The following is a 12,215-nucleotide window of genomic DNA, read 5'->3' as shown; positions in this document are numbered from 1 at the left end:
AGAAAGGAAGCGTCAATTTTGCCATCATTTCTATGTGCCAATCTAAGCTTTGACAATAGTAGTGAGCATTGACAGTTTCTATTGCAATTACCTGTCTCAGTTTACAGCCAATGGTAACGTAGTCAACCTAAAGTTGAACATTTCTGTTCTACCAAGCATCACTGTGCCTGAAGTTTTGATATAAAATACTTTTATCTTAAGATGGTCCCAATGGAATTTCTCTTCACCCTGAATTGTTAATGTATGATATGTTGGACAAAATGTTAGTTTTATGTCATGTCTTTGAACTATTAAGTGTGTAATACAGGTTAACAGAGGATGGAAGCTACACTGTGAAGTATTTGAAAAACACTTCCTATTCTGTATTACAAGCAGAAGATCATATGGACAAAGACTTCCCCACAATTAAAACTATGGCTCAAAAAAATTCAAGCTTTCAGACATTACTCTGATGTAACCACACCACAAGTGCTTCAGAATTTTTGTATGGCATAGAAGTATAGTTTCTAGTGAGATTAAAACAATTGCTGAAAAAGAAGATTGGAATAATTCAAGGCCTTCTGTACCTCTCCATATATCTGTAATACAGCATTGAGTTTACATGATGAAGTGATCTTACCAAGATTCTGCAGTTAGTGCAGTAATGTGACCGCTCCAGGGGCCTCGGAATCAGTGCATTGGACTTTTTAAAAATTTTGTAAATAGAAGAGGAGACGGGAGATATCTTTTTATCCCTTAGTGTGCCTTTATAACCTTTCCCTTCCCTTCATCCCATCTTATTCAGAGCAGATCTGAAACTCATTCAGAAGTTCAAATTCAGCTTATTGTCATTCAACTATATGTATGTATACCCCCAAATGAGACAAAGTTCCTCCGGACCAAGGTGTATATATCTCGCATACTGTACATCATAGATAAAGTAATATTGCCACACATAATTTAACAAATAATAAGGTGTGTATACTGTACAAATTTAAAAATAAGCAGTAAAACACAAAACAACTGACCTTCATCTGACCTGGATCTTCTTACATGATGAGACCAGGCTGGTGGCAGCGAATTCAGTAGTCTTATCGACTGGGGGAAACAGTTGTTTCCCATTGTAACAGTCCTTGTCCTAGTACCCTCTGCCTAATGGTAGGGAGTGAATGAGATTGTTAGATGGGTGGGAGGAATCACTAACAATGCTACGGGCCCTGCGTACACAGTGCTCCTGGTAACAGGTGGAAGAGAGACCACTATGATCCTCTTAGCAGTCTTCGCAATCCTTTGTAGGGACTTGCAGTTCCCATACCAGACAGTGGTGCAGTTGGTCAGGACACTCTCGGTGGTACTCCTGTAAAAGTTGCCTCAATCTCCTTGGGAAGTGGAGATGCTGATGAGCTTTTTTAACCAAAGAGGTGATATTAAGGGACCAGGTGAGATCGTCCATTATGTACACTGCCAGAAACTTGGTGCTCCTGACTCTCCCCTTGGAAGAGCCGTGTATATGCAGTGAGGAGTGGTCAGCCAATACCTTCCTAAAATTCACAGTCATCTCTTTGGACTTGTCCACATTGTGACTCAAGTTGTGGTTGCACCATTCTACCAGCCACTCTCCATCCTCTCCTTACACTGTCTCGTCATCGTTGTTGATGTGTCATCAGCAAACTTGATGATCTGGTTTGAACTGGATCTAGTAATGCAGTCGTGCATTAGCAGTGGGCAGAGCATGCTCTCCTGCAGAGAGCCAATGTTCAGCAGAAGAGCCTGAAGAACTGAGAGCTCAAAACTGCTGAATTGACTATTAAAAGATTTTCTTGAATAATAAAGTATCCTTTTCAAATTTGAAACCCCTGTACTAATTTTTAAAACTCTGCATCTTCAGGTACTGCTTTCTATGGTGTAATTTTAATAATAATAACTTGTGAGTAGGATGAAAGCTTGTCTGACAATGCAAGTTGTACAGCATTTATCCAGAGCACTGAAATATTAATTGCTAACTTCCACGGTTACCTAACTCTTCGGTGAAAAGGGCACTTGTGAATTTGTGCAGCTTGATCCCTTTGAAATAGGTCCCCTACTGGTAAATTGTAGAGTGGTGCTTACGATGAAGAATATGCAGCTCACTCTGAATAATAAGGAGGAAAACGAGTCAATCCAAGAAAAAAATACTGGTAATAAGAAAAACTAAAGCGTTCCAACAGCATCACCTGTTGGTGCACTACATTGGAAGGAGCAAAGTATGAATGCAACAGAGTTTTGAGGAATGAATGAGATCAGGGGAATGTATATGCAGAGAACTGCGAGTTCTCTGCCCACAAGGTAGACTTGAATTTGGAGCCTGTTTTGAATGAAATGGAGGAAATGTGACGTGGAGGTTGAAATGGTTTTGGAATCCAGGAAAATTGAGGGAATGATGATTGGGCAGGAAATGGATGATAAGCCATGATAGCAACACATGCAAAATGCTGGAGGAACTCATAAGGCCAGGCAGCATCTATAAAGAATAAATAGTCAACATTTTGGGCTGAGACCCTTCATCAGGACTGGGAAAAAAGACTAGTCAGCTTAAGAAGGTGGGAGGAGATAAAGACCTTCTTTTATGGAAGGAAAGGAACTAATGACATTTTTAGTCTGAACAAGTGTAGGGTTTCAACCTGAAATGTCAGCAATTTCTTTTCTCCCACAGATGTCACTCCAGCAAATTGTTTATTCTTTATATTCTAAGGGGAACTGATAGAGTTGATCAGAAAAGCTCTTTCCACTGGTTGGGTGCCTAGCACTGTGGCAATTCTACATTCAAAGTAAATTCATTATTGAAGTACGTACCTGTCACCATACACTACTCTAGGACTCATTTCTTGTGAGCATTCGCTTTTAGAGCCTAATCTATCAAAAATGGCTAAGAAACATTTCCACTATCAATGAAATACCAACATCTATAAGGCATTTGATGTCACATTAATTGTTAATTTTAAATAGAATAGAGTCATAGACAAGTACAATATAGAAACAGGCTCTTCAGTCTGTCTAGTTCATGCTAAAACCATATAGACTGCTTACTCCCATTGAGCTGCCCCGGGTCCATGGCCCTCCATATCCCTACAATCCATGTACCTATCCAAACATTGCCTAAACGTTGAAATTGAGCTGACATGCAACACTTGCACTGGCAGCTCATTCCACACTCCCACGACTCTGAGTGATGAAGTTTCCCCTCATGTTTCACTTAAACTTTTCACCTTTTATCCTTAACCTATGACCATTGGTTGTAATTCCATCCAATTTCAGTGGGAAAACCCTGCTTGCATTTACCCTATCGATAACCCTCATAATTTTGTATACCTCCATCAAATCTCCTTTCAATACTCTATGTTCTAAAGAATACAGTCCTAATCTATTACAATCTTTCCTTATAACTCAGGTCTTCCAGACCTGACAACATCCTCGTAAGTTTTCTCTTTACTCTTTCAAATTTACTTACATCTTTCCTGCAGATAGGTAACCAAAACTGCATACAATACTCCAAATTAGGCCTCGCCCACCTCTTATACAACTTCAACATAACATCCCATCTCCTGTACTCAATACATTGATTCATGAATGCCAATGTGCCATAGCTTTCTTTAAGACTCTTATTTCCCTGTGACACCACTTTCAACCAATTACGGACCTGAATTCCCAGACCCCGTTGTTCTACTGCATTCCTCAGGGTCCTTCCGTTCACTGTGTAAGACCTACCCTGGTTAGTCCGACCAAAGTGCAAAACCTTACACTTGTCTGCATTAAATTCCATCTGCCATTTTTCCAGCTGATGCACCTCCTTCTGAAAGCTATTCACCACACCCCCAATCTTGGTGTCATCTGCAAATTTGCTGAACCAGTTAACCACATTATCATCCAGTTCATTGATACAGATGACAAACAACAAAGGACCCAGCACTGATCGCTGTGGCATACAAGTCTCAGGCCTCCAGTCAGAGGCAACCATCTACTGCCGCTCTCTGGCTTCTCCCACAGAGCCAATGCATAATCCAATTTACTATCTCATCTTGAATGCCCAGCGACTGAACCTTTTTAAACAGCATCCCATGTGTGACCTTGTCAAGTGCCTTGCTAAAGTTCATGTAGACAACATCCATATTCCTTCATCCATTTTCCTGGTAACTTCCTCGAAAACTATGATTGGTTAGACATGACCTGGCATGTACAAAGCCATGCTGACTATCCTTAATCATTCCACGTCCAACTAAACCTCATATATCCGGTCCCTCAGAATACCTTCCAATAACTTTCCCACAGCTGATGTTAGACTCACTGGTTTATGTTTAGAGACTTTTAAAAACTGGAACAACAATGGCTGTCCTCCAGTCCTCTGGTACCCATCCTGTCGCTAAGGATAATTTAAATATCTGTGCTTGGGCCCTGGCAATTTCTGCCCAGTGAACACCATGTCAGGTACTGGGGATTTATCCACCCTGATTTGCCTCAGGGTAGCAAACCCCTCCTCCTCTACAGGGTCCATGAAGTTAATGCCGCTTCGCCTCACTTACTCTGCATCCCTCTCTTGAGTAAATACAGATACTGATTATTTATTTAAGATCTCCCCCATCTGTTTTGGCTCCTCACACACATTACCATCCTGATCTTCCAGAGGACCAATTTTATACCTTTCAATCCTTTACCTCATAACATATTTGTAGCATCGCTTAGGATTCTCCTTCACCTTGTCTGCTAGAGCAAGCTCATGCCTTCTTTCAGCCCTCCTGATTCTTTCTTAAGTGTTCTCTTGGATTTCTTATACTCCATAAGCCCCTCATTTGTTCCTACCTGCTACACACTTCCTTTTTCTCTTAACCATGGCCTCAATATCTCTTGAAAACCAAGGTTCCCACACTTGCTATCTTTAACTTTTATTCTGAGTGGCACATACAAACTTTGTACTCCCAAAATTTCACTTTTAGAGGCCTTCCACTTACTTAGAAAACCTTTGCCACAAAACAACCTGTCCCACACTTGTCAGATCATTTCTGATACCATCAAAATTGGCCTCAGTACAATTTAGAATCTCAGTGCATGAACCAGACCTATCTTTTTGCATATTTACTTTGTAACTAATGGCATTGTGGTCACCAGGTGCTAAGTGTTGCCCAACACACCTCTGTCACCTGCCCTGCTCATTTCCTCATAGCATGCTGTCCTGTCGAGACTTCCACGTACTAACGAATGAAACTTTCTTGAACGCATTTGAAACTCTATCCCATCTAGTCCTTTACAGTATGGGATTCCCAGTCCGTATGTGGAAAGTTAAAATCCCCTACTATAACAACCTTATGTTTGTTGCAACCATCTGTGATCTCTTTACAAATTTGTTGCTCTAATTAAGGTGGTCATAACTTTTCTTATTCTCTGTTCCACCCATAACGCCTCACATGACAAGCTCTCCCGTCTGTCCTGACTGAGGACTGCCATGACATTTTCTCTGACTAGTGACATATCACTCCTCCTTTAATCCCTCCTACACTGTCAAGTCGAAAATAATAGAACTCTGGAATATTGAGATGCCATTCCTGGCCCTCCTGCAATCAAATCTCACTAATGGCTGCAACGCCATAATTCCAGGTGTTGATCCACACCCTGAGCTCACCCACCTTTCCTACAATATCGCTTGAATTGAAATATACGCAGTTCAGGACACGAATTGCATCATGCTCAACCGTTTGATTCCTCATTTTGTTTGAGGGTTTACCAATGTCTGCCTCCACAACCTCCCCACTAACTGCTCTGGCACTCTGGCTCCCATCCCCCTGCAACTCTAGTTTAAACCCAACTGTGTAGCATTAACAAACCTTCCTACTAGGATATTAGTCCCCCTCCAGTTCAGGTGCAAACCCTGCTATCTCTGCTGTCCCACCTTCCCTGGAGAGAGCCCAATGATCTAAAAATTTTATGCCCTCCCCCCCACACCAACTCTTTAGCCAAAAGTTCAACTGTATAACCTTCCTGGCTCTGACCTCACTAGCTGGTGGCATGGGAAGCAATACTCAGATCACAATCCTGGAGGTCCTGCCCTTTAAATTAACACCTAACTACTTGAACACCCTTTGCAGAACCTTGTCACTCATCCTACCCGTGTCATTGGTCCCTACATGGAGCACGACCTTTAGGTGGTTCACCCTCCCACTTGAGAATGCTGAGGAGTCGATCCGAGATGTCCCAGACCTTGGCACCTGAAAGGCACCATACCATCAGGGAACCTTGCTCTTGCCCACAAAATCTCTTTTCTGTTTCCCCAACAATTTGTGGTGTAGGAGGATTAGACTGGTGCAAAACAAAATACAACTGTAGACACTGGAATCTGAAACAAAATGTGAAGTAATCATAGGATTATAAGAATTATAGGAAAGTTGTCAACAAAATAGAGAGAGTACAGAGGAGATTTACTAGAATGTTACCTGGGTTTCAGCACCTAAGTTACAGAGAAAGGTTGAACAAGTTAGGTATTTATTCTTTGGAGCATAGAAGGTATTTGATAGAGGTATTTAAAATTATGAGGGGTATAGATAGAGTTGACGTGGATAGACTTTTTCCATTGAGAGTAGGGGAGATTCAAACAAGAGGATATGAGTTGAGAGTTAAGGGGCAAAAGTTTAAGGGTAACATGAGGGGGAACTCCTTTACTCAGAGAGTGGTAGCTGTGTGGAATGAACTTCCAGTAGAAGTGGTAGAGGCAGGTTCGATATTGTCATTTAAAAAAAAGTTGTATAGGTATATGGACAGGAAAGGAATGGAGGGTTATGGGCTGAGTGCAGGTCGGTGGGACTAGGTGAGAGTAAGCATTTGGCATGGACTAGAAGGGCCAAGATGGCCTGTTTCTGTGCTGTAATTGTTATATGGTTATAATTATGAGCACTGTGTCAATATGGAATTAGGTTACTGATCAACCAGAATAACAGCACAGCACAGCACAGCACAACACAAGGGAACAATTTTTTGTTTTTATTTTTGTCGATGTGACTCCCCAAAAGCTCTGTTGTTTGTCATGGCAAAGGCAAGAATAACAAAGATTCTGTCTTGTTTGAGAAAGGCAAAATGAGAGAATGAATCTCTTCTATCAAGGTTGTGGCTGATCACACCTCACAGTAAGGATCACTTTTCTTTTTGCCTTACCAATAGCTACAGATGAAAAAAACCCAGATCAAAATGAAGAACATTGATACAGTGCAAAAATAAACATACAATAATAATATGATACAAAGAAAGATAATTGAGAAAGCACCCAAATTGAAGACATCTAAAATTAGTATCCTCCCCAAGCCCCGCAACAAAAAAAAGAACTCCAGACCAACCACAACACAATATAGAGAATATAAATCAGGACAATCAAACCCCCAAAACACTTAGCAACAGAAGATATTAATGCCTACTACCAAAAAAAAAGGGACTGCAAGGGAAAAAAGGGAAAGCAAGGGACTGAAAAAAAAACCTTAGTTAAGAGGAAGGTTATGAAAGTACTCAATAAAAGGACCCCAGACCTTATGGAACTTTAAATCCGAATTAAGAACTGAATAATGAATTTTTTCAAGGTCTACGCAGGCCATAATATCGTTAAGCCATTGAGCATGCGTGGGCGGGGCAACATCTCTCCATCTAAGGAGGATTAAACGTCTAGCCAGGAGAGAGGCAAAAGATAATATTCGACACTTAGTCGGACTCAGACGTAAATCTGTCTCACCCCAGAAACCGAACAAACCAATTAAAGGGTTAGGTTCTAGATGGTGATTCAGAATATACGATAACGTTATGAAGACATCTTTCCAAAATTTCTCCAAGCTAGGACAAAACCAGTACATATGAATGAGAGAGGCCTCGCCCCTTTTGCATTTATCACAAAGAGGACTAATATTAGGGTAAAATCGAGATAGTTTAGATTTAGACATATGGGCTCTATGAACAATCTTAAACTGTAAAAGGCAATGGCGAGTACAAAGAGAGGTTGAATTAACCGATTTGAGAATCGAGCCCCAAGTCTCATCAGATAAGGAGGTATTTAAATCATGCTTCCATGCCATTTTAATTTTATCCACAGGGGCACGTCGTAAGGCTGCTAATTTATCATGAATAAATGATATTAAATCTTTACCTAGTGGATTAATAGAAAGAAATAAGTCCATAACATTTTTCTCAGGCATTTCAGGGAAGTTAGGAATTAAAGGAATAATAAAGTGTCTAATTTGGAGATATCTAAAAAAATGAGCATTGGGCAGATTGAACTTAGCAGAGAGCTGTTGAAAAGAAGCGAAGCGATTATCAATAAAAAGATCTTCAAAATGTCTAATGCCCTTCCTATACCAATCCTGGAATGCTGAGTCATACGTAGTAGGTGAAAAAAGGTGATTATGTAAGATAGGGCTAGAAAAGGAAAAACCATGGAAACCATAAAATTTCCTAAACTGAGCCCATATACGCAAAGTGTGTCTAACAAGAGGATTAACTATTAATCTGGACAAACTACTAGGGAGTACAGAGCCAAGAAGTGCAGAGATAGATAATTCTTTAGTGGAGCTCAACTCCATTGCCACCCAGTTAGGGCACTCGGGTTGGCCATGGAAAAAAGACCAAAAGGTAGCACAACATATATTGGCTGCCCAGTAATATAAACAAAAGTTAGGTAAAGCCATGCCGCCCTCTTCTTTAGATTTTTGGAGATAAACTTTATTAATTCTAGAGTGCTTGGCACCCAGGTCTTCTTTAGTATTCAGAAATTTCTCTGCAGATGCTGGGGTCAAAGCAACACGCACAACATGCTGGAGTCCTGACAAAGGGTCTTGGCCCAAAACACTGACTGTTCGTTTCCACGGATGCTGCCCAACCTGCTGAGTTCATCCAGCATGTTGTATGTGTTGCTTCTTTTGTATTCTTTCTAGTAACCCCCATGTTTCCTCTTCTTGTATGTCATCCTTTGACAGACCCCTTAGACCTTTGGTTGATAGCTATTTTGATAAAATTAATAAACTTGGATGCAAGGCGGTCTGAAGGGAGGTCCTGGATCTGAAGAGCAATTTATGGTGTAGAGGGATTAGACTGTGAGAAAACAAAATATAACTGCAGATCTGGAAACTGAAACAAAAAAATAACAGGAATGCTGGAAGAACTTTTCTAGTCAAACAGCATCAGTGGAAAGTGAAATAAGTGAACATTTTAAGTCAGCAATCCTTCCCAAGAACTAGGGAGAGTGGGGAGTTTACATGGATACAGATTATGACAAATTAGGTGATAAGGAGCAAGAGTACTGACCATTAACAAAGCACTTTAAGGAAATAGGGTGAGAACAGGTCAAGGGCATGAGAATGGCAAATGATGGGAGAGCAATTTTTTTGAAGTTGTTCATTCCAGAGTGCCAAGACAGAAGATGCGATGGAGTACAAGAGAAGGCAGATGTTGAAATATAATAGAGGGCTTCAAGTTGAAACATCTGCAATTCCTGTCCTCCCCACTTTGCCACTCAACCTGATGATTGTTGTTAATGCAGATGAGATGTTCTAAAATGAAGTGAAAGTTGAACTCATTGGGGATGGGGGGGGGGTGGTAAGAGCAAACGTGCAGGAAGTTAAGGAAATGTGATTTTCATCTCCATCCACCACAGCAGTGGGGAAGCCTGATTTCAGTATCAGTACAAAGTGCAATGGCCCATTCGTATAGCAGAGATGATGAAAACTAAGAAACTTGGAGAAAGGAAGGTTGTCCTTGCTGGAGGCAGGGCGAGAGGATATACAGTCAAGGTAGATATAGGTCTCTGGGCTTCTAAAAGGTGTTAGTTACTAATCTGTCCCCTGTGACGGAGACAGCAAGATCCACAAAGAGAAGGGAAGTGTCAAAGATGCAGCCTGAAAATATGAAAGCAATAAAAAAGTGACGACGTTTTCAGGTTCAGTAAGAGTGCCAGATGAGGCACCAATGTAGTCATCAATAACTTGGAGAAAGAGTTGTGGGAATGATCCCAAGTAAACCCAAAGCGACTATTTTACATATCCAGCAAAATAACATTCTAATAAATGGTTAAAAATGATCTGCAGAAATTCAAGAAAAGCATGCTGTATTATCCTGTTTGGACGTTTGATGCTGCTACAGCAAATGGAAAAGGAATGAATTTGATGACCGAATCTGGTGAAAAGTTACACTGAGATTGTGTCTGATGTGTACGTTCCTTTAGTGCATCACCTCTTAACGGGATCCCAAACTCAATTTGCTAACTCTCATTTCTCTATATATTTTCAACTGCATTTGAGATATGAGCATTTTATTGGATAACATTTATGAATCTGATTTGATTACCCAAGTGTATATTATTAAATCAATTATTGATGCTTTGGCTGTTTGGTATTTTAAAGCACTTAGTCTAATTTGGCCTAACATTAAAAAAAATCTATACAGTATTTTTAATACTTATGAATTTAAGAGGACAAAGTTCAAAGTAAATTTTAATATCAGTGTACATACTATACACGTCACCATATACAACCCTGAGATTCATTTTCTTGCAGGCATACTCAATAAATCCACAATAGAAAGCTTGGGCATTGTGTAAAAGACCATTGCGCAAAAGGAAAGAAATAAGAATAATAAATAAATAAGCAATAAGTTTCGATACCATGAGATGAAGGGTCCTTGAAAGTGAGTCTGTAGATTGTGGGAACTGTTCAGTGATGGGGCGAGTGAAGTTGTGAAGTTATGCCCACCGGTCAAGAGCCTGATTGTTAAGACTGTTCCTGAATCTGGTTGTGTGAGTCCTGAGGCGCCTGTACCCCCTTCTTAATGGAAGCAGCACGAAGAGACCATGACTGGCTGGTGGTCCCTGATGATGGATGCTGCTTTCTTGCAACATCACTTCGTCTAGATGTGCGCAATGGTTGGGAGGACTTTACCTGTGATGGACTGGGCTGTATCATCTGCTTTTTGTAGGATTTTCCATTCAAGAGAAATCTGTTCAAAACGTTTCCATACCAGGCTGTGATGCAGCCAGTCAATTTACTCTCCACTACACATCTAGAAGTTTTTGAAATGTTTTAGATGTCATGCCGAATCTGCACAAACTCCTAAGGAATTAGAGGCGCTGCCATACTTTCTTTGTAATTATACTTACGTGCCGGGCCCAAGACAGGTACTCAGAAATAATAACACCAAGGAATTTAAAGTTGCTGACCCTCTCCACCTCTGATCCTCCAGTGATCCTCCATGGGCTTCTGGTTTCCTCCTGCTGAAGCCAGTGATCAGCTCCTTGGATTTGCTGATATTGAGTAAGAAGTTGTGGCAGCACTAAGCCAGATATTCAATCTCTCTCCTATATGTTTCATCAGCACCTTTGATTTGGTCTATGACAGTGGTGTCATCAGCAAACTTGAATATGGCATTGGAGCTGTGCTTAGCCTCACAGTCAGAAGTATAAAGCGAGAAGATCAGAGGGTTAACACACAGATTTCTGGTGCACCTGTGTTGAAGGAGATGTTGTTGCCAATCCAAACTGACTGGGGTCTCAAGTGAGGATATTAAAGGTCCAATTGCATAAGGAGATATTGAGGCCAAGGTCCTGTAGTTTCGAGGAGATGATGGTATTGAATGCCAAGCTGGAGTTGTAGCTATCAATGAATTAATGTGAATAAAGGAGTCTCACTGGATATTAAGTAGAACTGTATAAGATCCTGGGACAAGTACCTATGTCAGGATCTTGATTATTGACTACAGCTCAGTGTTTAACACCATCACTCCTACAGCTACAAAACCTGGGCCTCTGGTCTTCCCTCTGAAACTAGATCTTTGACTTCCTAACTGAAAGACCACAATCTGGCACAGCACAAATGCTATCTATAAATTTGCTGATGATACATTGTTGGCAGGATTTCAGATGGTGACAAGAATGAGGTAGATCAGCTAGTCGAGTGGTGTCACAGCAACAACCTTGCACTCAATGTAAGTAAAACCAAAGAACTGATAGGGAACTTCAGAAGGGGTAGGCTGAGGGAACACACACCAGTTCTCAGAAAGGGATCAGATGTGGAGAGAGAGTAAGCAATTTCAAGTTCCTGGGTGACAGAGTGCACAATTTCAAGTCTGGATTCTGAGAGGCCTGTTTTTTTTTAAAAAAGTAGCTGTTGTTCACTGAGAACTAGACCAGGGGCATAGATTGCAGGTAATTGGTAAAAGGATGAATGGGAAAATAAATAAAATATTCCTTA

General features: G+C 40.7%; 1 protein-coding gene across 4 annotated transcripts in view; it reads left to right on the top strand.

Annotated features, from left to right (window-relative positions):
* The window catches only part of sorcs2 (sortilin-related VPS10 domain containing receptor 2), a 727,841-nt gene that overhangs the window by 573,419 nt on the left and 142,207 nt on the right, over nt 1-12,215 (top strand). The gene's annotated exons all lie outside the window — the stretch shown is intronic.

Source organism: Hypanus sabinus, chromosome 3, assembly GCF_030144855.1.
Source record: "Hypanus sabinus isolate sHypSab1 chromosome 3, sHypSab1.hap1, whole genome shotgun sequence".
Taxonomy (NCBI): domain Eukaryota; kingdom Metazoa; phylum Chordata; class Chondrichthyes; order Myliobatiformes; family Dasyatidae; genus Hypanus; species Hypanus sabinus.
Note: the sequence above shows the minus strand (reverse complement) of the source record. Positions and strands in the feature narration are given on the sequence as shown.